The 1,856-nt window shown below is 48.5% G+C and overlaps 1 non-coding gene across 1 annotated transcript; it reads right to left on the bottom strand.

Annotated features, from left to right (window-relative positions):
* Nucleotides 1–993: 993 nt before the first annotated feature.
* On the bottom strand, nucleotides 994–1,190 carry LOC132238942 (small nucleolar RNA SNORA74). The gene has a single exon (XR_009453910.1). It is a non-coding gene; the product is annotated as a small nucleolar RNA SNORA74 (small nucleolar RNA).
* Nucleotides 1,191–1,856: the final 666 nt, after the last annotated feature.

Below are 1,856 nucleotides of genomic sequence, written 5' to 3'. Positions count from 1 at the left end.
GTCATCTGCAGTTGGCCCCTGTGTGGGTTGTCCTGGATGCAAATGAGAGGGACTCTGGTGCTGGCCAATGCCAGATGCTTCCTGTGACTGGCCATGGGAACTCTATTTGGAGCTGGAAACAATTCTCAGTGTGTGGCTGCCTCTGCTGGTTCAGAGTGAGAGCAGGAAGGTCTAAGCAGTGCACCAAGTCTGCCTTTTACTTCCCCTGGGCTGGCGGATGGTCAGCAAAAGTCCCAAGGCGCCCTTGTGTTCTGCCCTTGCCAACCTCCACATGTGGGTGCCTGTTAGTCTTGGTCACTCAAAGAGCCTCTGGAGGGACTCAAGTTGCATGAGGTAGTTTCTCAGTGAGTCCCCCGGAAGGGGCGAGCAGTGGTCACCAGATTGATACAGGTTTAAACTTGGTGACTGTGCAGGGACTGAGGCCACTCAGCAAATGTCCCATGGTATACCAGGTCTAGCTGCCATCTACTGGGTCCTCACACACCTTTGAGCAGTGTACAAGAGACTCAGACCTGGCTTTCTTGTAAGAGCAGAATTAAAAGGTCCAAACAGTTCTCATGGCAGGACTTAGGGTGTCGGGGATGCATAGTCTGACATCAGCCATGTGAGCTCAAGGGCTTTGCAGAGGGTGTGTGGGTTGTCAGAGGCTATGGAGCAGCTTCCTGTTGTGGACTATTCATGGTCCCCTGTTTGCAGATGGAGATTGAGAGCACGGTGGGGTCACACAGCTCTGATACAGTCACTATTTCCCACACAGTTTAGTCCCCTCCTGTGTGCCTGATCCCAGCAGATGTGACCCTCCATTTCCAGTCTAAGATAACTGCAGTTCTCCAGATGTCTAACCAGATGCATGCTCACTGGCAGCCTGAGCAGCACCAACCCTGCCTTCTTTCCTCAAGGCTGAGTGAGCCAGGCTGGCTGGAGGGCAGTTAAAGGTCCCTTGGGTGGGGTGAAATGCTATTAGAACCATTAAGATTTTTAAAAATATTTTTCTGTGTCTGCTCATTCACTAGAACAAAGCAATCAAAGTGATGCTTTGCTCACTCTCATGGAAGCACAGTTCTGCCCTGCACCAGTGCCACATGTCACCAGAAGTGTGAAGGGGGCAACTGGAGGAAGAAGACAGGGCATTCCTCTCCCATCATACCCTCACAGGCATGATGCTGTCTGGAGAGCTGACTCCTGCTGGAGCGCTTAAGGCTTTTAGGCACAGTGTAATGATCTGATTTATATTTTTTAAAGATCACTCTTTAAAAAAAGATCACTATTATTTTTATTAAAAATTATTTTAATAATTTAATTTTTTTCAATTAGAGATGACATTCAGTATTAGTTTCAAGTGTACAAAATAGTGGTTAGACGTTTATTTAACATATAGAGTGATCCCCTGATAAATATAACTTGGGGGATCTTTGAAAAAGGTATTAATCCAATGCATGAGGGCTCCACCCTCATAACCTAATCAACCTCAATAGACCCACCTTTTATTTATTTTTAATCAAACTTATTTGGGTGACATTCATTAATAAAATTGCATAGGTCAGGTGTACAATTCTATAATGCATGATCAGTATATTGCATTGTGTGCTCACTGCCTTCAAGTCAAGTCTCCTTCCATCACCATTAATCGCCCCTATGCCCTCTTCTTCCTCCTCCCACCCCTCACCCACCAACTCTATCCACCACTCCAAACACACCACCCCCACCTGCCACCCCAACCCCACACCCCCAGCACCCAACTGCCACCCCACACCCACCAGCACCTCCTGCTACCCACACACCACACCCCAGCCCCCACCCGCCACTTCCCACCAGCCAGTTCCCACACCCCACTACTACCCCTCACCCCCATACCC

The sequence above is a fragment of the Myotis daubentonii genome, chromosome 7 (assembly GCF_963259705.1).
Source record: "Myotis daubentonii chromosome 7, mMyoDau2.1, whole genome shotgun sequence".
In the NCBI taxonomy this organism is placed as follows: domain Eukaryota; kingdom Metazoa; phylum Chordata; class Mammalia; order Chiroptera; family Vespertilionidae; genus Myotis; species Myotis daubentonii.
This window is presented reverse-complemented; position numbering and strand designations above follow the sequence as displayed.